Source organism: Gorilla gorilla, chromosome 3 (genome assembly GCF_029281585.2).
Source record: "Gorilla gorilla gorilla isolate KB3781 chromosome 3, NHGRI_mGorGor1-v2.1_pri, whole genome shotgun sequence".
NCBI classification, from domain to species: Eukaryota; Metazoa; Chordata; class Mammalia; order Primates; family Hominidae; genus Gorilla; species Gorilla gorilla.
The window spans coordinates 45,440,134-45,467,484 of NC_073227.2; the positions used below are offsets into that span (position 1 = coordinate 45,440,134).

Consider the following 27,351-nt stretch of genomic DNA (forward strand, 5'->3'; position numbering starts at 1 on the left):
GGATTAGAAATGCTAATACGTTCTAGCCCTGGCTGTTCACAAACCCAGCTGCATGGGTTCTGTAATGTCATTTAAAACTTTGGGAAGACTCAATTTCCTCATCTCTGAAATGAGGAAACTACATTCTGCCTAAACTTTCTACCAAGTCTAAGATTTTGTTATTTTAACCATCACTATTGTCTTTTGTCAGCTTTTGTTATATAAAATCTACTAGTTTTTATGTTTGATGCACTGTTTTTCATAGCATAGACAACTGTACTTTGAATGCTTCAAGGATTTCCTGATTACTAAGAGGTCCCAACCCTAATAATTAATTCCCTCAGAGAGAGAGAGAGTTAGGCAGCTCACTTCTTCCTAATCTTTTTGTGGAGTCACCAAGAACAAAGTCTACTAGAAGAAAGGGTGTGGAGAAGATTTCTAAGCCCACAGCATGCCACTCTCAGGAACTACCCTCTCTTTTCCAACAAATATTTATTGTGCCCTTATTATGTACCAGGCACTGTTCTAGGCATGAGAATACAGTGATGAGCGAGACAGACAAGGACTCTTCATTCTGGTAGTTTATAGTGGAAAAGAAAAGAAACATGATAAACAAGAAAACAAATTTTAAAGAGGTCATTTTTACCTAGTGATATGGATCAAGGGAACAATAAGAGAGAGTGTTGTAATAGGTTTTTGAATACCTAATTTAGCTCAGGTGAACATGAAGGGTCCAGAATAATTAAAGCAGCCACATGTGCAAAGATCTATGGGCCCCAGGGAAACTACCCAACTATAAGAACATTCGTGCTCCTAGTACAGGGGGAAACAAACTCCTAGGAGTCAGATCCAGTTTCCCCAGTGGAGACGATTTCTGAGGAGTGGGTTCCTGACAAAAAGATGAGTTTTGCCTGCATTTTCCTTTCTCTCATTCTCACTTGCATGAAGCATCATTAGACCTGATTTAAAGCTCAAATCCTCTCTAGGACAAAGCTATAATGCATAGATCATCTTTGATAGCAGAAAAAAGTGACTCTACTTGTTTCTGCATTACATACACTGCAAACATGGGGTTCACATTTGTGAAACATTTCTGTGGGCAGACTTAGCTATTTTTATAGTCTATGGCATAAAAGAGATAGGCTTCAAGTCATGTGCAGTTTGTGGGAATTGAACCACTTTTAGGTCCAATTCAGGAATGTACATTAAAATGAAAGCTCATAAGAATGATACTGATAGTAGCCTTAATTAAATTTTCACTGACAAACTTTAGTACTTCCTTTTCAAAACAATTAGCATCTTGTAGTTCATCAAGATTATAGGAGTGAGAGACCTATAGAATTAGGTCCACATTCCTCAGCCAGTCCCCACTTGAGCCACTCATCCCTTAAATACCATTACATACCATTACATGATGGCTGTTAGGGTGAGCTTCATCCCAGTCATGCTATAGAGAATAATGGACAGGATTTTGAACTTCAAAGTTATGCAAACCCGAGTTTACATCTCCATTTTGCCATATACTTGCTATGTGACCAATTAGACTTTCTCAACCTTGGGAATAACAGTATCTAACTTACAATGTCATAGGAAGTACTCAGTAAGTGATATGATTATTGATAAAAAATGAAAGCTCTGTTGTTATTATTGCTGGGCTTCTAATTGCCTCTGAAAAGCACTCCTCCCTGTTAATAACTATGAGCATTTGCCTAGCTGCATACCCCATCTAGAAGGTCCTTTCCCACCCTCATCCCAATATGCCCAGTGAAATCCTTTTTATCCAGTGGAGGACAGTTCGAGTTTTGCTTTCTTCTCCACAGTCAACCTTCTGATTAGTTCCGTCTTCTCTGAAGTCTGTGAGCCCTTACAGACAATACCATGCTTTTTGTTCTTTCACCACTGCTTGCCTGCCCCATATCCCTCTTTCTGACCCAGCCTATAACCTCAGGAAGGGCAATGTCTTAGTCAGTTCTCACACAGCTATAAAGAAGTACCAGAGACTGGATAATTTATGAAGAAAAGAGGTTAACTGGCTCGTGGTTCCACAGGCTGTACAGGAAGCATGGCGACATCCGCTCAGCTTCTGGAGAGGCCTCAGGGAACTTACAATTGTGGCAGAAGGCGAAGGAGGAGCAAGACGTCTTACAAGGTGGAACAGTAGCAATAGAGAGAGGGGAAGGTGCTACACACTTATAAACAACCAGATCTGGTGAGAACTCACTCACTATCATGACAGCAGACCAAAGGGGATGGTGTAAAACCATTCATGAGAAAGCGCCTTTCTGATCCAGTCACCTCCCACCAGGCCCCATCACCAATACTGGGGATTACAACTGAACATGAGATTTGTGTAGGGACACAGATCCAAACCATATCAGGCAATAATCTTGTCTTCTATTTATCATACCTTCCTCTTCACTGAAATGATGAATCAATGAACAAATAAATGAATATCCTCCGTGTAAAGATTTTCCTGTAGTTCAAATCAATGTCACCCACCTCTGGGAACCCATTTTATATCTTTATGACAGCATCATCTTGACTTTGTAGGTAATTGTGTGTGAGAGGGGCACTTGCCTGCAGGGAGACAAATTTTAAGAATGAAGCAATCTTGTGGAGAGTGACTCTAAAACCACGTAAGGGAAGAGGTTTTCTTGGGAGGATTATACATTTTTAAAATGTGGGTAGCAGTCTAATAGTAGATCAATAAATCATTCTGTCTAGTAGGTTTCCATCAGCAATTTTTTAGTTGAATGTAATAGAATAGAATAGAATAGAATAGAATAGAATAGAATAGAATAGAATAGAATAGAATAGAATAGAATAGAATAGAAAACATCAGGACGAATTGCATGTAATAAAGTTAACAATTATTTGGTGAAACAAATTACTGAATCCACTCCCAGAATTTCTGATTCTATAGGTCTGGGGTGACAACTGAGACTTTCCATTTCTAACATGAGTTTGTTTGAACAGAGTCTTAATATAAAATGTTTTCCTTGCTGTAGGTCTCAGTCAAAAAATGTTTGAGAAAAACATTGCTCTACTTCATAGATTAAAGAGTCAGGTCTAAGGGACGCATTTTTATAATTTCACCCAGAGTGCTCTGACATAGGTTATCTTGGAGCATTTTAACATCTTTGCCAGGTAGGTAGGAATATGTGATATTACAGTCATTTTAGAGAAAGGGGGACCAGGGGATTTAGATGTACTTAACAGATCTTTGTTGATCAGGCAATTTGGCTTAACATAGCCACCCAGGTAGACAGCAATTGATTTAGAACCAGAACACAGAATTGAAACTGTTAAATTGTAATTTCTTCACTAATTAAATAAGTGGTTTCTAAACTGTTCAGGGTTTATCATAAGGGTTATGAAAAAATTCTTTGAAGATTTTTTAAAATTTATAAACAAGAAGTCACGTTAAGTCATGCCACTTTTAACTCTGAACATGGAGGTTGTCATAGTCCCAAAATAAGCAACAGCAGCAACTGCAAAAAAAAGGTAGAAAATGATTAATAAATGCAGAGTAAGTGATATTAGAAAATCATTGTCTTGCAATCCCAAAGGAAAGAATGGATCTAGACAGCCAGTGAAACAGACCGACACATCCCAAGCATTGGCCTGTCTCAGAATTTCTAACAGCGAGTCACACAGATCTTTTGTGCTTCATAATTGATACAGTGGGAAGGACAGCACCATCTGTCAAGAATTCTTGCCTTAAAAAAAGGATCTAGAACCAGAAATGCCATTTGACCCAGCAATCCCATTACTAGGTATACACCCAAAGGATTATAAATCATTCTACTATACTATAAAGACACATGCACATGTATGTTTATTGCAGCATTATTTACCATAGCAAAGACTTGAAACCAACCCAAATGCCCATGAATGATAGAATGGATAAAGAAAATGTGGCACATATACACTATGGAATACTATGCAGCCATAAAAAATGAGTGTGGTGGCTCACGCCTGTAATCCCAGCACTTTGGGAGGCCGAGGTGAGTGGATTACCTGAGGTCACGAGTTTGAGACCAGCCTGACCAACATGGGGAAACCCGTCTCTACTAAAAATACAAAAGTAGCCCGGCGTGGTGGCGCATACCTATAATCCCAGCTACTTGGGAGGCTGAGGCAGGAGAATTCCTTGAACCCGGGAGGCAGGGGTTGCAGTGAGCCAAGATCATGCCATTGCACTCCAGCCTGAGCAACAAGAGCAAAACTCCATCTCAAAGAAAAAAAGAAAAAATGAGTTCATGTCCTTTGCAGGGACATGGATGAGGCTGGAAGCCATCATTCTCAGCAAATTAACACAGGAACAGAAAACCAAACACCGCATGTTGTCATTCATAAGTCAGAGTTGAACAATAAGAACACATGGACACAGGGAGGGGCCTGTCAGCAGGGTGGGGGGCTAGGGGAAGGAGGGCATTAGAACAAATACCTAATGCATGCAGGACTTAAAACCTAGATGACAGGTTGATAGGTGCAGCAAACCACCATGGCACATGTATACCTATGTAACCTGCACATTCTGCACATGTATCCCAGAACTTAAAGAAAAAAATGAACCTGAACATAACTAAGGCTCTAAATCTAACTACCAGCTTATAGGGAAGCTAATTGAAGAAGGCAAATGACAACAGGAGGAGTGGCACCCAGCTAAATCTACACTGTGAGATATTCAACGTTAGTACCCAAGGAGGAGATCTTGGAGGGCTTGTTAAACAGAAATGTCTTGGGCCGTACTCCCAAAGTTTGTGATTCTATGGGACAATATTTGCATTTCTGGCAAGTTCCCAGGAGATACTGATGCCACTGATCCAGGGGCCACACTTTGAAATCCACTGGTCGATAGGATAAACAACCTGCTTATCCAACCAATCAGTGACGTGAGAGGAAGTGGGGATATTATAGAATAAAATGCCTTCTAACAGCCTACAAACTTAAGACAATATATAGACTTCACCTGGATCTTAATTCAAGGCAGCTGCAAAAAGAAATTTTGAAGCAACTGGGAACTAAATGTAGACAAAGTGTGGAGTTAAATTAAGAAATTATCCTTGATAGGGCAAGATGGTGGAATAGGATCAGCTCCGGTCTGCAGCTCCCAGTGAGATCGACACAGAAGGCAGGTGATTTCTGCATTTCCAACTGAGGTACCTGGTTGATCTCACTGGGACTAGTTGGACAGTGGGTGCAGCCCATGGAGGGCGAGCAGAAGCAGGATGGGGTGTTGCCTCACCCGGGAAGTGCATGGGGTCAGGGAATTTTCTCCCCTACCCAAGGGAAGCCATGAGGAACTGAGCCTGAGGAACTCCAGCACAGATACTGCACTTGTCCCATGGTCTTTACAACCTGCAAACCGGGAGATTCCCTCCAGTGTCTACTCCATCAGGGCCCTGGGTTTCAAGCACAAAACTGGGCAGCCATTTGGGCAGACACTGAACTAGCTGCAGGAGTTCTTTTTTTCCATACCCCAGTGGTGCCTGGAACCCCAGCAAGACAAAACCGATAACCTCCCTGGAAAAGGGTGCTGAAGCCAGGGAGCCAAGTGGTCTGGCTCGGCAGGTCCCACCCCCACGGAGCCCAGCAAACTAAGATCCGCTGGCTTGAAATTCTCGCTGCCAGCACAGCAGCAGTCTGAGATTGACCTGGGACACTCAAGCTTGCTTGGGGGAGGGACGTCCGCCATTGCTGAGGCTTGAGTAGGTGGTTTTATGCTCACAGTGTAAACAAAGCCGCTGGAAAGTTCAAACTTGGTGGAGCCCACTGCAGCTCAGCAAGGCTGCTATGGCCAGACTGCCAGATTTTTCTTCTCTGGGCAGGGCATCTCTGAAAAAATGGCAGCAGACCCAGTCAGGGACTTACAGATAAAACCACCATCTCACTGGGACAGAGCATGAGGGGAAAGGCATGGCTGTGGGCGCAGCTTCAACAGACTTAAACGTCCCTAACTGATGGCTCTGAAGAGAGCAGCAGACCTCCCAGCACAGCGTTGGAGCTCTGCTAAGGGTCAGACTGCCTCCTCAAGTGGGTCCCTGACCCCTGTGTATCTTGACTGGGAGACATCTCCCAGTAGAGGCTGACAGACACCTCCTACAGGAGAGCTCTGGCTGGCATCTGGCAGGTGCCCCTCTGGGACAAAGCTTCCAGAGGAAACAAGAGGCAGCAATCTTTGCTGTTCTGCAGCCTCCACTAGTGATACCCAGGCAAATGGGGTCAGGAGTGGACCTCCAGCAAACACCAGTATACTGGCAGCAGAGGGGCCTGACTGTCAGAAGGAAAACTAACAAACAGGAATAGCATGTCCACTCAAAGACCCCATCCAAAGGTCACCAACATCAAAGACCAAAGGTAGGTAAATCCACAAAGATGGGGAGAAACCAGGGCAGAAAGTCTGAAAATTCCAAAAACCAGAATGCCTCTTCTCCTCCAAAGGATCACAACTCCTTGCCAGCAAGGGAACAAAACTGGATGGAGAATGAGTTTGACAAGTTGACAGAAGTAGGATTCAGAAGGTGGGTAATAACAAACTCCACCAAGCTAAAGGAGCATGTTCTAACCCATCACAAGGAAGCTAAAAACCTTGAAAAAAGGTTAGAGGAATGGCTAACTAGAATAACCAGTTTAGAGAAGAACATAAATGACCTGATGGATCTGAAAAACACAGCACGAGAACTTCGTGAAGCATACACAAGTATCAATAACTGAATCAATCAAGCAGAAGAAAGGATATCAGAGATTGAAGATCAACTTAATGAAATAAAGCATGAAGACAAGATTATGGAAAAAAAAAAAGGAATGAACAAAGACTCCAAGAAATATGGGACTATGTGAAAAGACCAAATCTACGTGTGATTGGTGTACCTGAAAGTGACGAGAAGGGAACCAAGTTGGAAAACACTTTTCAGGATATTATCCAGGAGAACTTCCCCAAAGTAGCAAGGCAGGCCAACGTTCAAATTCAGGAAATACAGAGAACACCACTAAGATACTCCTCGAGAAAAGCAACCCCAAGACACATAATCATCAGATTCACCAAGGTTGAAATGAAGGAAAAAATGTTAAGGGCAGCCAGAGAGAAAGGTCGGGTTACCCACAAAGGGAAGCCCATCAGACTAATAGCAGATCTCTCTGCAGAAACCCTGCAAGCCAGAAGAGAGTAGGGGCCAATATTCCACATTCTTAAAGAAAAGAATTTTCAACCCAGAATTTCATATCCAGCCAAACTAAGCTTCATAAGAAAAGGAGAAATAAAATCCTTTACACACAAGCAAATGCTGAGAGATTTTTTCACCACCAGGCCTGCCTTACAAGAGCTCCTGAAGGAAGCACTAAACATGGAAAGCAACAACTGGTACCAGCCACTGCAAAAACATACCAAATTGTAAAGAACATCGACACTGTGAAGAAACTGCATCAACTAATGGGCAAAACAATCAGCTAGCATCATAATGACGGGATCAAATTCACACATAATATTACCCTTAAAGGTAAACGAGCTAAATGCCCCAGTTAGAAGACACAGACTGGCAAATTGGATAAAGAGTCAAGACCCATCAGTGTGCTGTGTTCAGGAGACCCATCTCACATGCAAAGACACACATAGGCTCAAAATAAAGGGATGGAGGAATATTTACCAAGCAAATGGAAAGCAAAAAAAAAAGCAGGAGTTGCAGTCCTAATCTGTGATAAAACACACTTTAAACCAACAAAGAACGAAAGAGAAAAAGCCATTACATAATGGTAAAGGGATCAATGCAGCAAGGAAAGCTAACTATCCTGAATATATATGCACCCAACACAGGAGCACCAGATTCATAAAGCAAGTTCTTAGACACCTACAAAGAGACTTAGACTCCCACACAATAATAGTGGGAGATTTTGACACCCCACTGTCAGTATTAGATCAACAAGACAGAAAATTAACAAGGATATTCAGGACTTGAACTCAGCTCTGGACCAAGAGGAACAAATAGACATCTACTGAACTCTCCACCCCAAATCAACAGAATGTACATTCTTCTCAGCACATATCACACTTATTCTAAAACTGACCACATAATTGGAAGTAAAACACTCCTCAGCAAATGCAAAAGAACAGAAATCACAACAAACTGTCTCTCAGACCACAGTGTAATCAAATTAGAACTCAGGATTACAAAACTCACACAACTACATGGAAACTGAACAAACTGCTCCTGAATGACTACTGGGTAAATAATGAAAGAAGGCAGAAATAAAGATGTTCTTTAAAATCAATGAGAATGAAGACACAACATACCAGAATCTCTGGGACACATTTAAAGCAGTGTATAGAGAGAAATTTATAGCACTAAATGCCCACAAGAGAAAGCAGGAAAGATCTAAAACTGACACCCTAACATCAAAATTAAAAGAACTAGAGAAGCAACAGCAAACAAATTCAAAAGCTAGCAGAAGACAACAAATAACTAAGATCAGAGCAGAACTGAAGGAGACAGAGACATGAAAAAACCTTCAAAAAATTAATCAATCCAGGAGCTGGCTTTTTGAAAAGATCAACAAAATAGACCACTAGCCAGACTAATAGAGCAGGAAAGAGAAAAGAATCAAATAGACACAATAAAAAGTGTTACAGGGGATATCACCACTGATCCCATAGAAATACAAACTACTATCAGAGAATACTATAAACACCTCTATGCAAATAAACTAGAAAATCTAGAAGAAATAGATAAATTCCTGGACACATATACCCTCCCAAGTCTAAGCCAGGAAGAAGTCAAATCTCTGAATAAACCAATAACAAGTTCTGAAATTGAGGCAGTAATTAATAGCCGACCAACCAAAAAAAGTCCAGGACCAGACAGATTCACAGCCAAATTCTACCAGAGATACAAAGAGGAGCTGGTACCATTCCTTCTGAAACTATTCCAAACAAAAGAAAAAGAGGGAATCCTCCCTAATTCATTTTATGAGGCCAGCATCACCCTTTTACCAAAACCTGGCAGAGACACAACAAAAAAAGAAAATTTAGGGCCAGTATCTCTGATGAACATCGATGCAAAAATCCTCAATAAAATACTGGCAAACCAAATCCAGCAGCACATCAAAAAGCTTATCCACCACAATCAAGTCAGCTTCATACCTGGGATGCAAGGCTGGTTCAACATATGCGAATCAATAAACATAATCTATCACATAAACAGAACAAGTGACAAAAACCACATGATTATCTCAATAGATGCAAAAAAGGCCTTTGACAAAATTCAACACCCATTCATGCTAACAACTCTCAATAAACTAGGTATCAATGAAATGTATATCAAAATAATAAGAGCTATTTATGACAAACCCACAGCCAATATCATACTGAATGGGCAAAAACTGGAAGCATTCCCTTTGAAAATGGGCACAAGGCAAGGATGCCCTCTCTCACCACTCCTATTCAACATAGTATTGGAAGTTCTGGCCAGGGCAATGAGGCAAGAGAAAGAAATAAAGGGAATTCGAATAGGAACAGAGGAAGTCAAATTGTCTCTATTTGCAGATGGCATGATTGTATATTTAGAAAACCCCATCATCTCAGCCCAAAATCTCCTTAAACTGATAAGCAACTTCAGCAAAGTCTCAGGATGTAAAATCAATGTGGAAAAATCACAAGCATTCCTATACACCAGTAACAGACAAACAGCCAAATCATGAGTGAACTCCCATTCACAACTGCTACTAAGACAATAAAATACCTAGGAATACAACTTACAAGGGATGTGAAGGACCTCTTCAAGAAGAACTACAAACCACTGCTCAAGGAAATAAGAAAGGACACAAACAAATGGAAAAACATTCCATGCTCATGAATAGGAAGAATCATTATCGTGAAAATGGCCATACTACCCAAAGTAATTTATAGATACAATGCTATCCCCATCAAGCTACCATGGACTTTCTTCACAGCATTGCAAAAAACTACTTTAAACTTCATGTGGAACCAAAAAATAGCCCAAATAGCCAACACAATCCTGGGCAAGAAGAATAAAGCTGGAGGCATCATGCTACCTGACTTCAAAATATACTACAAGGCTACAGTAACCAAAACAGCATGTTACTGGTACCAAAACAGATATATAGACCAATAGAACAGAACACAGGCCTCAGAAATAACACCACACATCTACAACCATCTGATCTTTGACAAACCTGACACAAACAAGCAATGGGGAAAACATTCCCTATTTAATGAATGGTGTTGGGAAAACTGGCCAGCCATATGCAGAAAACTGAAACTGGACCCCTTCCTTACATCTTATACAGAAAATGGATCAAAGACTTAAACATAAGACCTAGGACCATAAAAATTCTAGAAGAAAACCTGGGCAATACCATTCAGGACACAGGCATGGGCAAACACTTCATGTCTAAAACACCAAAAGCAATGGCAAAAAAAGCCAAAATTGACAAATGGGATCTAATGAAACTAAAGAGCTTCTGCACAGCAAAAGAAACTATTATCAGAGTGAACAGGCAGCCTATGGAATGGGAGAAAATTTTTGCGATCTATCCATCTGACAAAGGGCTAATATCCAGAATCTACAAAGAACTTAAACAAACGTACAAGAAAGAAGCAAACAACCCCATCAAAAAGTGGCAAAGGATATGAACAGACACTTCTCAAAAGAAGACATTTATGCAGCCAACAGACATATGAAAAAATGCTCATCATCACTGGTCATTAGAGAAATGCAAATTAAAACCACAGTGAGATACCGTCTCACACCAGTTAGAATGGTGATCATTAAAAAGTCAGAAAACAACAGATACTGGAGAGGATGTGGAGAAATAGGAATGCTTTTACACTATTGGTGAGAGGGTAAATTAGTTCAATCATTGTGGAAGACAGTGTGGCGATTCCTCAAGGATCTAGAACTAGAAATACCATTTGACCCAGCAATCCCATTACTGGGTATATACCCAAAGGATTATAAATCATTCTACTATAAAGACACATGCACACATATGTTTATTGTGGTTTATTGTGGTTCACAATAGCAAAGACTTGGAGTCAACCCAAATGTTCATCAATGACAGACTGGATAAAGAAAATGTGGTACATATACACCATGGAATACTATGCAGCCATAAAAAAGGATGAGTCCATGTCCTTTGCAGAGACATGGATGAAGCTGGAAACCATCATTCTCAGCAAACTATCACAAGAACAGAAAACCAAACACTGCATGTTCTCACTTATAAGTGGGAGTTGAACAATGAGAACACATGGACACAGAGAAGGGAACATCACACACCAGGGCCTGTCAGGGGGTGGGGGGCAAGGAGAGGGATAGCATTAGGAGAAATACCTAATGTAGGTGACGGGTTGATAGGTGCAGCAAACCACCATGGCACGTGTATACCTATGCAACAGAACTGCACGTTCTCCACATGTATCCTAGAACTTAAAGTATAATTAAAAAAAAGAAAAAAAGAAATTATCCTTAATTCTACTGAATGTAATAGTATCATTAGGATTACATTAAAACTTTTATTTTAAAAATTCATGATGAAGGAATTTTTGTGATCGAATGATAGGATTCTGAAATAGGATTATCAAAATGTTGATAGTTGGTAAAACTGGTAATAGGTATCTGGGGGCTTGTTATGCTATTATCTGTACTTTTGAGCATATATGAAAGTTTTCACAATAAGCTCTTTTTAAAAATCACTACTGCCTACACTAGACTTCTTCACCTTATAGAGAAGTACACCCTCTTCATCTAGAGATCAGCTTTAAGTGGCCTCAGCTAGCCCTGAAAAAAAAAAAAAACCCAACACCTAGAAATAAACAAAGATAAATTACCTTTATGCTCCAGAAGTCGCTGTAACAAGACTCTGCTAAAGCCATGAATCTTACCTTGTTTAATATCATTCAGACTTATTTACTGTACACTTCTATAAAAGCTGGCTTGCCTAGTTTCTCATTCCAGATTTTATCTAGTAAAGGAAGACTGCTGGAAGTGGGTACAGTGACAGCAGGAAAAATCACATCTTATAGCCTGACATTTGGAGAACCAAAAAAGTATAAAAGAATTGGATCAACACATTATACAATGGTGGATTATTGATTAATTCGTCAGTAATAACACTGTTAGCCTTTATAGAGCATTTATGTGTCAGTTACCCTTCCAGTTTCTTTACTTATATTAATGGCGTTAATCCACAGGGAAATCCACTGGAATTGACATTGTTGGATTCTGTATTTTACAGATAAGGGAGCACACTGGAGCACAGAGGGGTTAAGTAACTTGGCTGAGGTCACAGAGCAGAGAGCTTCTGCTCTGAACAAATGTTGGTGCATCCTTATTAATAAAAGTTAAACTACATTCAATGTCCTTTATTTAAGACATATATTGGGATGAAATGAAAGTATAAAAGGCAATTTAGGCATTTGTTTTCTGTTGAAATTTGTTTTAAAGAGTTTTTAAGATATCTAAAGGGATAAACGGGCTATTTGGAAATCTCCCTGAAGAACGCATGTATGGGAGAAATAGCATAGACTCTGAAGTTAGAGGAGACCTGGGGTCAGATTCCTCGGCAAGTTACTTGACCTCTCTCACTCTCAGATCCCTTGGCTTTAAAGTGGAGGTAGTGCATCACAATGTGGTTCTAAAGATCAAATGAGTGAATGGTCTAGAATTCGTTCATATTCCCCCGTCTCATGTGGAGAAGCTGGTGATGCCAAGTAGATAAATCATTACTTTAAAATAGGCAAAAGAGGCCAGGCACGGTGGCTCACGCCTGTAATCCCAGCACTTTGGGAGGCCGAGGCAGGTGGATCACCAGGTCAGGAAATCAAGACCATCCTGGCTAACACGGTGAAACCCTGCCTTTACTAAAAATACAAAAAAATTAGCCGGGCGTGGTGGCAGGCGCCTGTAGTCCCAGCTCCTCGGGAGGCTGAGGCAGGAAAATGGCGTGAACCTGGGAGGCGGAACTTGCAGTGAGCCGAGATCGCGCCACTGCACTCCAGCCTGGGCAACAGTGCAAGACTCCGTCTAAAAAAAAAAAAAAAAATAGGCAAAAGATACTCAATATCCAGAACTTACAAATGCGAAAGTCCAATTAAGGATTAGGCACATACTGAAGAGAGCACTTCATAAGCCCAGGCCTTCATAATGGATACCCATTAATGACGCTGGTGTCACCATTTAAACAATTAACACTTACTGAGCCAGCTTTCCCTCCGTCAAGTTCTCAGGCCCATGATGCACAGGCCAACCTTCCTCCCAGGCCTGTCTGCTGATTCCTCAGTCAAAAAGAAGAAACTTCCCTTGGAACAGTGGATCAGCAGGATGTATGGGCAACTCAGCTGTTTTGTAAGGCATTCCAAGCATGGCTGAAAGGCCTCAGCAGGATCTGCACACACACAGGCAGCCTTGAAAGAACCCTTAGACACACTGACTAGGGCTGGCCCCCCACAAGGCAGCAGGAGAAGTGAGAGCCTGTTGTGGGCCAGGCATTGTGCAATGTATCCAGGCTGGGGTAGGGACCGAGCCAGCTGGACAGCAGCTGTGAGAACTAGGATCCACAGGCGCCAAAACAGGACTGGAGTCCAGGCTTTTAAGTATGGAGTGAGAAATCGGTCTGAGCATGGAACTTATATTTGTTATATTTTTTAAATAAATATATTTATATACCTTTATATTTGTACATAAAATATATAAATATACATTGGTATCATTTCCACTGATATAAAGCCCTTAATATTTGCTGGCTTCAAGAATGGCCATAATCAAAAACTCAAAAAATGATAGATGTTGGTGTGGATGTGGTGAAAAGGGAACACTGTTACACTGCTGGTGGGAATGTAAACTAGTACAACCATTATGGAAAACAGTGTGGAGATTCCCTAAGGAACTAAAAGTAGATCCACCATTTGATCCAGCAATGCCACTCTTGGGTATCTACCCGAGGAAAAGAAGACATTATATGAAAAAGATACTTGCACACACATATTTATAGCAGCACAATTTGCAATTGCAAAAATATAGAACCAGACCAGATGCCCATCAATCAACAAGTGGATAAAAATGTGAGATGTACATATAATAGAATACTACTCAGCTATAAAAAGGAATGAAATAATGGTATTTGCAGCAACCCGGGTGGAATTGGAGACCATTATCATAAGTGAAGTAATTCAGAAATGGAAAACCAAACATCATATGTTCTCATAAGTGGGAGCTAAGTTATGAGGATGCAAAGGCATAAGAATGATACAATGGACTTTGGGAACTGGGGGGAAAGGGTGGGAGGGGGATGAAGGATAAAAGTCCACATGTTGGGTACAGTGTATACTGCTCAGGTGATGAGTTCAGGAATCTCAGAAATCACCACTGAAGAACTTATTCAATGCCAATACCAGAACTTAACCAATACCACCTGTTCCCCAAAAACCTATCAAATTAAAAAATAAATAAAATTTAGAATATATTTCTCTTAAAATTTTTTAAAACAGAAAATTGCTGGCTTAATGATGGGATCATTAGTATGGTAATATTTATAAAAGCAAAAAAGACATTGGGAGAATCTAAATATTCATCAGTAAAGAAATTGATGGTGAAAATGTGGCACATTCTTGGGATGGAATATCACAGTTATACAAAAGAATAGATTGGATTTAAACTCACTGACACAGAGCCATTGCAAAAAAAATGAATTTTAAAAGTACAAAATATGTCTCATATAATGTATGTAAATTTTAAAATAAAAAACATAGAGGTATATTTATATATATGGAATTTGCTAATAGACTAATGGGGTATATAACAAATGTACAAAAATAGTTGCATCTTGGGAAGGAGGAGGGGAATCAGCCTGGATTTGCAGGTCAAAAGGGAATTCAACTTTATGTTATGTTATATTTCCTTTACTTTAAAAAGATCTATTGGAAATAAGGGAGCCTGGAGGTCTGAAGCCAAAAGGAACTGTAAATAAATACAGTGCTCTTGTTGATTAAATCATTTCCCACGAGGAGGAGACTAACAATTCTCATACAGCTATACATGTATCCTGGAATTGAACAATTAAGTAACTGGCAGATGGCAGGATTCAGGTTTCTCACAACTGGGGTTGAATGTACAGATCAGCAACAGGAGGAGGCTAGAATGATCCATGGTAATGAGTCAAAGTTGGAGATATTTGCTTATGGAGAACTCATGCTTAATATAGATTAAGATTAATAATTTAATATACAGCAGAGATAGAAATATTTATGGATATATGTATATACAGAGGTTAGTATATGCACATATAATTATTTGCTCCGTCAATAGAGGGGACCTAAAAAAATGACAGCAAAGTAGCAACAACAACACCTAGCACCCAGATCTTGATTTCTAATAATATTCTCTAATAAAAGGAATAAGGGCTCCTTAGAGAAATGGATTATTCTGGGACTGGAGTATCTTGTAGTACCAGGAAGTAAGGAGTTCTTTAAAAAAAGGATGGAAGGGTGGTAAGTCAAAGGGCCCAGGAACCCAACGAAAGAGCTCCCAATGGCCAAAGCTGGAAAAACTTGAGCAACAAAATAAAGTAGTATTGGATTATAACCCAAAATCTGAATATATATCAATGAGTCCATACTAATATAAATAAACTATTTAATAAATTAATAAATAGGGAAGAAGAGACAAGTCTTCTATGCAGAATAATTTCAAATTATATAGATTATGTAATGATGTAGATACTCTCCTCTAAAAGAGGGGGGCATAACTCTCACCCTTTAAATGTGGGCTACACATAATGATTTCCTTCTAATGAGTACAGTATGAAAATGAGGGGAGAGGAATAACTTGAAAGTGGAGAAAGCCAACACTGTGTTAGCCAGGTGCTCAAGGTCAGTGTCAAGACTCATAAACTATGTTGATGGTAAACATCCTTGATATCATGAAAATGGCACTTAAATTCTGTGATCTTTCTCCCCAAAAAAATATATATATATATTTATAACCCTTTGGGTTATAAATCCCATAATGGGATTGCTGGGTCAAATGGTATTTCTGGTTCTAGATCCTTGAGGAATTGCCACACTGTCTTCCATAATGGTTGAATTAATTTACATTCTCACCAACAGTGTAAAAGCGTTCCTATTTCTCCACATCCTCTCCAGCATCTGTTGTTTTCTGACTTTTTAATGATCACCATGATCACCATTCTAACTGGTGTAAGATGGTATCTCATTGTCGTTTTGATTTGCATTTCTCTAATGGCCAGTGATGATGAGCTTTTTTTTTATTGGCTGCATAAAAACAAAACTGGAGGCATCATGCTACCTGACTTCAAACTATACTACAAGGCTACAGTAATCAAAACAGCATGGTACTTGTACCAAAACAGATATATAGACCAATAGAACAGAACACAGGCCTCAGAAATAACATCACACATCTACAACCATCTGATCTGTGACAAATCTGATAAAAACAAGCAGTGGATAAAATATTCCCTATTTAATAAATGGTGTTGGGAAAACTGGCTAGCCATATGCAGAAAACTGAAACTGGACCCCTTCCTTACACCTTATACAAAATTTAACTCAAGATGGATTAAAGACTTAAACGTAAGACCTAGGACCATAAAAGTCCTGGAATAAAACCTGGGCAATACCATTCAGGACATAGGCATGGGCAAAGACCTCATGTCTAAAGAACCAAGAGCAATGGCAACAAAAGCCAAAATTGACAAATGGGATCTAATTAAACTAAAGAGCTTCTGCACAGCAAAAGAAGCTATCATCAAAGTAAACAGACAACCTACAGGATGGGAGAAAATTTTTGCAATCTATCCATCTGACAAAGGGCTAATATCCAGAATCTACAAGGAACTTAAACAAATGTACAAGAAATAAACAACCCCATCAAAAAGTGGGCAAAGGATATAAACAGACACTTCTCAATAGTCTACTAATTTTTTAAAAACCACTTGAAAATATGACAAAATGTTGAGCTGTCAAACTGGGTTGTTTATTCTTTATTTCTCTGTTTTTTAGTTTCTCAGAATTAGAAAAATGAAAACTTAGAGCAGACTTATGTACCACACATTATGGGAATTCATCATCTTGGGAAATTTTACTCTCAGTTTTCTTGTTTATATTAACACTGGTAAATCAAACATCTCTTATAGAATAAGGCCAAGATATAAGCTAAAAATTGTTGAAGTTCTTTGCACACAAATCTTTCTGCAAATAGGATGAATTTCTAAAAGCGAAATTTTATATCTACTGCCAAACTACATCTTCAAAATGTTATACTCGTTTTTATTGGCACTCTGTCTGAGAGTGCCTGTTTCCTAGTTGCCTAGAAACCATAGGTATGCTCATTATTTTCCTCTATCAGTTTGATAAGCAAAAAGATCTTATCATATTTGTGCTTTCATTTGCAGTTCTACGATTGTTAATAGGGTGAGAGTTATTATTTTTCATACTTACATTTATCTTTTTGCATATATGAATTACCTGTTCATGTCCTTTGTCCATTGTTCTATTGCTCTATAACAGCTCTGTATAAATGTCTTGAGTATTATTCTCTTCTCTGTCAACTTCAGTGACACTTTTCCATTCTTCCTCCCTCTGCTTCTGTAGCCTAGCTAAAGGTTGGTGATCCTCAACTCCACCCTCTTTCCACTCTGTAATTGCCCATCAAACTATCTGATCCATACAGGTATCTGACTGCTCTCCTAGGAGAAAGGCACAGGCCGGGCACGGTGGCTCACACCTATAATCTCAGCACTTTGGGAGGCTCAGGTGGGTGGATCACGAGGTCAAGAGATCAAGACCATCCTGGCCAACATGGTGAAACCCTGTCTCTACTAAAAATACAAAAATTAGCTGGTGTGGTGGTGTGCACCTGTAGTCCCAGCTACTCAGGAGGCTGAGACAGGAGAATCGCTTGAACCCAGAAGGTGGAGGTTGCAGTGAGCTGAGATCGCACCACTGCCAGTCCAGTCTGGCGATAGAATTAGACTCTGTCTCAAAAACAAAAAAATAAAAAGGAAGAAAAAAGACACAAAAGGAGCAGGGACCATGACTGTCTTAGCATGACCAGCTGTCCTGGCTTATTTGGGACTGGGGCAGGGGCGGTTCCTGGGACTTTGAGTGTTCAAACTAGGACAGTCCTGAGCACACAGAAAGAGTTGATCACCCTAAAAGGTTAAGTACTCAATAAGAATTTATTCAATGAATCCTTGATAACTGCCGGGACTACTACTCCAGCCAGCTTAATCTTTCGGCCCACAGATCAACATATCTAATTCTTCATGGACAGCACCACTTGAATAACACAGACATCTCACTTTTTTTCGGCTCACTGCAAGCTCTGCCTCCCAAGTTCATGCCATTCTCCTGCCTCAGCCTCTGGAGTAGCTGGGATTACAGGTGCCCGCCACCACACCCAGCTAATTTGACATCTCACTTTTAATATGTCCAAAACTGTGTCTCCACTACCCCTCTGAAAACTGGGCTCCTTTTGTATTCATTTTCCCGGTGAATTCTTTCTCTAGCATTTTAGAATTCCAGTAATCCTTACACATTTCACAGTTCTCAATTTTGTAAGGCAACTTCCAGGATTAGGGTTGTAATCTGTACTTTGGAAGTAATGTAAGTTAACAGCAAACTCCGGAATGGCTCCATTCCATGTGACTCTGTTATGCAGCTCTTTCACCCTTATGGCTGTTCCCTTTGTTCTGATATTTCTAAAGAATAATGGTTGTGTTCAGTGTTTTCCAAGTAATGAAACTTCCTTACAGGCAAAAGCATCTTGCAATAAGTAAAAAGCAGAATTATTATTAATATAAGGAGTTCAGCAGTGAGTTTATGTGTGTAAATTTAATAACTATAATTAAACCACAAATGTCGGTTTCAAGAAAGGTAAAACTATAATGTGATTTTGAGAAAGCTGAGAATTGTTAGCTCTCAAAAAAATGTGATTGAAGCATCAGTTTAGTTATTCTGCTATATGTTAGATGAAATTGGTAAATTACCTAATCTATGACTTGACCGCCTCATTTTACGATCACTGCCAAACACAGCAGACCTTATGTTGACAAAATCACATTCATTTTGTTCATCTGTATGCTTATATTAGTCAGTTCAGGCCACAAGGACAAATACTGTAGACGTGTAGATTAAACAACAGAATTTTTTTTTTTTTTACAGTCTGCGAACTGGAAGTTTAAGATTAGGGTGCCAGCATGGTCAGGTTCCAGTGAGGGCTGTCTTTCAGACTAGAATAAGGGCCATCTTCTCACTGTGTCCTTACTAGACAGAGAGAGCTCTGGTGTCTCTCTTCCAATAAGGGCACCAGTTCTGTTAGTTCAGGGCTCCATTCTTATGACTTTGTTTAACCTTAATCATCTCCTTGAAAGCCCCATTTTCAATGCAGTCACATGGGTAGTTAGGGCTTCAACACACGAATTTTGAGGAGACACAAGTTAGTCCATAGCAATACTGGCCTTTCTTTATAGAGAAACTGAATTTAAGTAACTCAATTCCTGCAAACATAGCTATGAACACACTGATTATAATACAGACAGCTTCATTTTTGAAACTTCTGTTTTATATGTGGGTTGCCGCCTGCCCTTAAAGTACTGCCTGTTCTCTATAAAGGTGACTCTGTACATCTGTTGCCGTGGTTCCAGCTAGCTAGTGCAGTTAACCCAGCATAATTATTTTAAAGCTCTTTTTCTCCACCCCTGGGACATTGATAAGTTTGTACTTATCTGACCACACATTTTTTTACCTTCATACCACCTGTAAGCAACAACTTCTGCATTTTTTCCTCCCTTCTAGCCTCTATTTGTCTTTCCAATCAAGAAATACTTCATTATTCTATCTGTCCAGCTGTGCCTCTCAGCATTTGTTTCTATTCTGTGTATATATGTATTAGTATGCCATATATATGTGTTTCTCTATAAACTATGTTTATATAGTGATACTTTATGTATTGCCAAGTGCTTTACATTTGAGAGTGCTTTCACTCTCACCTGTTTGATTCTCATGATGCACCAGAGGAGATATGTGGCCAGATAAATATACAAGGGAACAGTTTTATCTCTGTTAACAAATATGAAAGCTGAAACTCAGAGAGACAAAACAATCTGCTTACGTCACTCCTAATGTCTTGCCTTCTACTAACCTCGAAATATTCTTTCTTTATCTGCAGATTAGATTAAGTATTTGTACCCATGAATGTATCCCTTTGTCAATATATCCTATTTCAGAGACTCATATTTGTAATATGTGAAACACAGGCTCACTGTGTACACATTGTAGGAAATTGATTTTTTTTTTGCCCATAGAGAGATGCCAGTAAATATCAAATTATTATCAACCATCAGAACCATCATGGATATCTGGATAATTGAATGTTTTGGAATGAAAATACTTAATGTGCTAGATATATCTGCTAACATTCCTTCTTGGCAACCCTGCATACAAGTGTGTTTCTGTAATAACTAAGAAATTAACAGTTTTCCAAAAATATTACCTTCATGTCTGTTGGTGCCAAAAATATGACCTTTCTTAAAGACCTTATCTAGATTATCTTTAATGTGGACATTATTTTAACAGGGAATGTTTTAGTCACTTGTCATTATTATTTTGCAATTTATTATCATTTTCCCATCTCCCCCTGTATTAGAGTTCTCCAGAGAAACAAAATCAATCAAATATATATAGATGACTTATTATAAGGCATTGGCTCGTGCAACTATGGAGTCTGACAAGCCCCATGATCTGCCATCTGCAGGCTGGAGGCCTAGGGAAGCTGGTGGTATAAATTCCAGTCCAAGTGCAAAGGCCAAAGAAACAGGAGTGCCAATGGAATAAGTCCCGGTCCAAGAGCGGAAGATCAATATCTCAGCTCAACAGTCAGGCAGAGAGAACAAATTCTCCTTTACTCTGTCTTTTTGTTCTCTTCAGGCCCTCAATGGATTGCATGGTGCATACCCAGTTGGGAAGGGCCATCTGCTTTACTCAGTCTACCAATTCAAGTGCTAATCTCATCCAGAAACAACATCACATACCTAACCAGAAATAATGTTAAGTCAAATATCTGGGCATCCTGTGGTCCAGTCATGTTGACACATAGAATTAACCATCACATCCCCATTTCTCCATTTCCCCTTTCTACTTGTGACACGAGAAACTTAAAGTTTGAGTAATTGAGTTGTAATTTACTTCTAAATAAAGTATCTTATGTTTGTATTACAAATTCAAATAGATGTATAGGTACTTCTTGACTTCCAAATCATTGAGAAAATAATGTTAAGTTGTGAATAAGGTGTTGCTGGCTCTTTGGCGGGGTTCAGGTGGTCTCACTCCACAGTAGAGTTCTTAACATTGGCCATGAGCTCCAGGGAATACATCACAACCACCATTGTCCTCCCATCCAAAAGAATAAATCAGGTAGAAAGAATACCAACACCCACGGCTATAACACTGAACATGCCATAGTCCTTGTGAACAGTGCCCCACGGAGTTGTGCAGTACACAGCGTGCACATTCATACATGGTAGCCCTGCCAAGGGTACTGCCTACAAGAACTATCACAATCAAATGAGCTACTCTAAGATGCTCTCAGAAGAGGAAGTAGCACAATAACTTGATGAAGTAGAAAGAATGGGGTTATTGAATTTAAAGCCCCATATTCAGTTGCTGGTACTACCATGTCTTCTGGGAAACATGGCCTTGGGCAAGCCTGCTGAGGTCTGGGAGCCTTAGTGTCTCTCCCTACTTCACAGATTCTTGAGTGTCAAATGAATCGTATATGAAGAAAAATTATGCATAAAATCATAAAATTTTATTTTAATAAATAGAAGCTTATAGAAAGAGAAAAACAGACCCACCTGCCTTGCTCCAGTGATTAGGTTGGGAGAAGAGGGCATTTAAAGAGTATGTGCTTCAGCTTGTTCCAGCACCAGTTTGTGGAGGAGGATGAGTGGAGATCTCTTTTCCTTTACAGCTCTCCCATGAGCAATGGCTCATAAACAGCAGTCCAGGGAGCAGCTGCCTCACGCCCAACAAAGCATGGCATCCATAACCCCAAATACTCTATCCTCACCTGTCTTTCCTGACATCCCACCACAGAGTAAAGTCAAAGACACGCTGAGCTCATCAACACCTTCAAGAATACTTATTCCTCTGTTCTGTTTGGTACAATACAAACTGCATGCCATAGACTCAGACCCCAAAGATTCTCAGTTGCAGCAGAGCTAACTGCACATGAAGAGCAGAGTGGAGAGAAATCAATATTTGCCCAATGGAAAAGAAAAAAAATCAATTGAGAGGAGGGAAAATGTTATCTCTAAGCCTTTGAAAGCAGTGGCTTAGATGTAGCTATATCAGCATATAAAGAAGGAAAATGAGATTTTAAAAAGTAGAGAGTCTTTTTACATTTAAGTTCCTAGTTCTAAAGAGCTCAGTAGTTCGGAAAGTATTTTTTAATTGTGGTGAAATTCATACAACATAAAATTAACCATTTTAAAGTGAACAATTCAGTGACATTTACTACATTTACAGTGTTGTACAAACACCACCTGTATCCAGTTCCAAAACATCAGGAAGTGTTTGTTATTCTAGAATTATACATGCAGAAACTACATAAAAGTCTGATCAATTTTTCTTAGATTTTTCAGCCTTTTGGACTTAACTCCCCAGATTATATTTGAGTGTTGTATTGTTGCTTTCTGCCTAGCTGATATTATGTGTCTTCAGTGTTTAAGAATAGGCCAATTTAAATGTGTTTCCACATTTGGTAAGGTGGATGGGAGAGAGGTGACTATAGATTTCTACAGACAGGCAAAATCCCATGTGTTTATTTTCACCTATGTATTGACAGAATGTTTAAACTATTCAATAAAAAGAAAATTCTTTCAGTCATATGCATTTCTTCTGTCTAGGGTCATAGGCAGATGGATCAACAGTGTAACTCATAAAAGTGGACTTCAATGCAAAACTGAATGTAGTCTCTCATCGCTGCACCAAGTGTTTCCCTACAAACTGGCAAAGTTGGTTTAACTAAGCAAAAAGCAAGCTTTCTGAGAATTGGGGTCAGAAGGATGTGGAAAATCTGTTTCTCTTTCAGTGGCTGGAATGAATACTCTATTGCCAGTGAACAGAGAAGGATGTCTTCTTGCTCATAGCTGCTGTGGCTGCCCTAAAGTCATTCATGGATACTCCCCATGGCTGCAGAGCTAAGGAATAGTCTAATTAGGAAACAAAACAGTGGAATCCATCTTGCTGCCTAGAGTTTAGCTGCTAGCCTCTTGAATTTGGTCTTCCATCTCCACCCCTGCTCTGGTCCATTGACCGTATGAGCTGGACTTTGCAACTGAGTTGGACTGCCCCCTTCCCTAAATTGACTCTGGTCCTGGTAAAATATTTGTGCATTGCCTTATTTGTAAATATTTGTGTGTTATCTTAGAACTGTAACTACACACACATACACAAACCAAAAATATCTTACTGAAAGATGTGGAAGCAAAATTCACTTTTGCTGTTTCTCAAATAGCAAGATAAGACTGAGGTAGAATCCTGTCTTAGCCTCCTAAAAATTAACTGATTCATGATTTATGAGCATTCCACCTAAAGGAAGAATCAATAGAGAGAAGGAAAAGAGTAAGGGAGAACAATCCGATAAGTAACTTTAAGCCTGTAGCACATTATTACTTTTCTGAAGTTCTGTATTACCACTTTATATATAGTAGGCACTCAATATGTATTTGTTATTTGAACGGGATGAGGATATTTTTTCTTCTTTAGTAATCTTTAAGGAACATTCTGCCTTAATATATCGATTAAATAATTACAGTATTTGGTGCCAGGTGCTCAACTGAAAGAAATTATTATTTTTAAATAACCCTTGATTTTTGAAATGATCCTCTGTGGTCCAGGCTCTGCCGCTTCAGTACTTGCTAACCATTCCTCAGGAGACCACATATGCACTGCCGATAGCAATGGCTCTCAAATTCTCAATTCCTTTGGAACCTCATTTTAAAATGCAATTTCCTTGGAATCTTCACTCACAATGTTCTTTCCGTCTGAGAATGGACCTAGCAACCTACATTTTAGCAAGTACCCTGGGAGATCCAGGGAGCATATCATCCAGTAGATGATCTGTGGAGCGTATTTTAGAAACCAATCCATAGATTTGACTGAATCCTAGTCTCTAAGACCAGCCTTGTTTAGAGCAGAAAGAAGTTGAAGAACCAACAGTACATTGCTGTGCAATCATGATGGTGCTGTCCAGGGACAAGATCTTGTTTCTGTTCTCTCTATTTTGTCCTCTTCCCTGCTTCATGCCCAAAACCCAGCTGGTCTTGCCTTGGATTGTAGTAGCTAGTCCATGATATTCCAAGACCTAATTGGCTACTAGATGGAGTGTTGTCAATTACTAAATCCCATATTTAATGTGCTGCCTGTCTACCTGGTCCTCCACCAATGACCAAACTCCATCTGTATACTTTCTTGAATTCTACCAATGCCTACTGCTTAGACATTCTCTTATTCCCTATTTTGCCCATGTGGATCTGTTCGATGGCACATCCGAGCATTAAAACCTCATTCTTAGTGGCACACAACCCTGACAAAGAGTGCTGAGTGTCCAGAATTAGGCAAAATAATGGGATAATCACCAGGTTGGTTACCCTAAAAGAGATAATGTTCCTCTGTGTGTGTGATAAAATAAAAGTTCATGCCTATTTGTTTAGCAAAAGAGATTTTGGAAGAGGGAACCATTAGAAGTTGGGAAACAACTTGAGATACATCATTTGTGTTACATAAACCTGTTATCAAGATTGGCCCAATGTAGATTAAAATAGAAGTGCTCTTAATTGGCCTTCAGGCTAATACAGTGGGTTGGGATTAGCACATCCTCTGTAGAACCCTCATATACCATGCTGAAATAATAGATACCAATAATGTGGCATCCCTCCATTCTAGCCCCTTCTAAAGGGACTTTTGCAGCCAAAAAGAACAGCTAGGTTAGATCTACTTCCTTTCTGGTCATTGAGGCCAGTACTGAGGAGGCTTGAGCTTTGAGGCAGTGGATTCAGTTACCCACAGTCACCTTCAGTAAACCAGTTATATGAGATGGCTTATGTGCTAAGAAGAAAGAGAGGACATGGTCCAACCAGGGATATGTTTATACAGTACCTGCTTAAGGAATACAGCTGAAATGAGTATTGCTCACAAAACTGGTACCTTCCCAAATTGTTACTCTACCTATTGAGAGCTGAACTATTTTATTTGACTACAGAAAGAAGCTTCAGAGAAGAGCAGAACAAACTTTAATGATTTCTTTCTCTGTCTTGGTTCATTCATTTAGTCAACAAATGTGTGTTTTAATCATTTCTGTGAGCTAGGAATAAACAGCTCTGGCCTCTCCCTCAGAGAGCTTACCATTGTGTTGTAGAATTTAGGTCATGAATTTACGTGGACACAGATCTACCAAGGACTTCTCTTACTCTTTCAGCTGCCTGTATCAGATGAAAAGAACACTGTGAATATTGGATAGGCAGTAGAAGCAGTCAGAAATGCCCCCTAGGGAAACCAAACCTGAAATTCACCTTCCAGTGGATAAACACAGCTTGATGTTTATGCTAAAATGCTAATCAATAAGAGGAAAGAAGAAAAATGCCCCCAGATTGAACAGAAAGTGTCTCATGGATACAATAAAGCAGACAAATTGCTTTGGTTACTGTAGGCTTATGTAAGAGGTCCTTTGTGTTCCCTCCTTATTTCTGCTAGATAAGATGAAGATTAATTGAAATACCAAGTGCTATATAAGCTAATAGTTTTATTAGCTTAAACCAGAAGTTCAGCCACCTGAAGGACTTGCTAAAACATAAATTGTTCAGCTCTGTAACCAGAATTTATTTTTTAGTAGCTCTGGGATGAGGCTTGAGAATTTGCATGTTCCCAGGTGTTGCAGATGCTGCTGGTTCCAGGTCCACACTGTGAGAACCACTGGCATAAGCAGACACTCTCAGCAACCTTGAAAGTGTTGCTCCACAAAGCAAATAGGCAGTACCACTAATTTTTTTTTAAGATGGAGTCTCACTATGTTGCCCAGGCTGGAGTGCAATGGCACGATCTTGGCTCACTGCAACTTCTGCCTTCCAGGTTAAAGCGATTCTCCTGCCTCAGCCTCCCCAGTACCTGGGATTACAGGCACACACCACCATGCCCAGCTAGTTTTTGTATTTTTAGTAGAGACAGGGTTTAACCATGTTGGCCAGGCTGATCTCAAACTCCTGACCTGAGGTGATCCGCCTGCCTTGGCCTCCCAAAGTGCTGAGATCACAAGTGTGAGCCACCAGGCCCGGCCTACACCACTAAATTTAAAATGTTTAAATACCTGCTGGTTTTCTCACTACAAAATAATATATATGTATACCAAAAAAAGGTTTTTAATAAAAAATAATAAGCTTATTAATTGACCTATGTAAATTTAAAACCACCCAAAGATAGCCCTTAATAACCTTGCTTTGTATTTTTATAAAATGTTTCTTATGTATGTTTGTGTATACATATATGCGTGATATTCTTTCTAACATATATACGTAATATTCTCTCTCTTCTCTCTACATATAAACATCAAAATCACTGGAATCATCTTTTATTTTTTTGAGACAGAGTCTCATTCTGTTGACCAGGCTGGAGTGCAACCTCCCTCTTCTGGGTTCAAGCAATTCTTGTCCCTCAGCCTCCCAAGTAGCTGAGATTACAGTCACATGCCACCATGCCTGGCTAATTTTTATACTTTTCAGTAGAGATGGGGTTTTATCATGTTGGACAGGCTGGTCTCGAGCTCCTGGCCTCAAGTGATCCACCCGCCTCAGCCTCCCAAAGTGCTGGGATTACAGGCGAGAGCCATCACACTCAGCCTGGAATCATCTTACGTATACCATTTTATAACTTACCCTTTTCACTTAACATATACTTGTAAACATCTTTCTAAGTCAATATAGTTGTATGATACAATTTAGTACATCCTTTGAATGAACATTTAGGTTATTACACAACTCTTTCAAAGAAACTAATTCAGCATAAATATTCTTGTAAGTCCTGATTTGCATCCTTAATTATTTTCTAAAGACAAATTCCCAGAAGAAAAAAATGCCAAGTAAAAAGTTATATAGATTTTTAGGGCTCTGAATACATATTGCCTGATTAGGCTTCAAATGCTAGATCATTTTACATGCCCATCAGCACTCTATGGTTATTTTCTCACACCTTGACATAAGGCTGAGTACATATTTGTTCATTGTTTTTCTGTGAGAGGTTTCTTTTGCCAATTTAATAGAGAGAAAATGCTCTCTTGTTTA

The 27,351-nt window shown here is 39.5% G+C and overlaps 1 protein-coding gene across 1 annotated transcript in view; it reads left to right on the forward strand.

Moving 5' to 3' along the window:
* Nucleotides 1-27,351, forward strand: part of NWD2 (NACHT and WD repeat domain containing 2) — a 203,934-nt gene that overhangs the window by 157,172 nt on the left and 19,411 nt on the right. The window lies entirely within an intron of this gene.